Source organism: Gracilinanus agilis, chromosome 4 (assembly GCF_016433145.1).
Source record: "Gracilinanus agilis isolate LMUSP501 chromosome 4, AgileGrace, whole genome shotgun sequence".
In the NCBI taxonomy this organism is placed as follows: domain Eukaryota; kingdom Metazoa; phylum Chordata; class Mammalia; order Didelphimorphia; family Didelphidae; genus Gracilinanus; species Gracilinanus agilis.
In genome coordinates, this window is record NC_058133.1 from 29,858,198 (window position 1) to 29,858,468 (window position 271).

Genomic DNA, 271 nt, shown 5'->3' on the forward strand with positions numbered 1-271 from the left:
ATAGAGAGGAGGATCAATGGAATAGACTGGGGATAAATGACATCAGCAAGACAGTGTATGATAAACCCAAAGAGCCCAACTTTTGGGACATGAATCCACTATTTGACAAAAACTGCTGGGAAATTTGGAAAACAATATGGGAGAGATTAGGTCTAGATCAACATCTCACACCCTACACCAAGATAAATTCAGAATGGGTGAATGACTTGAATATAAAGAGGGAAACTATAAATAAGTTAAGTGAACACAGAATAGTATACTTGTCAGATCT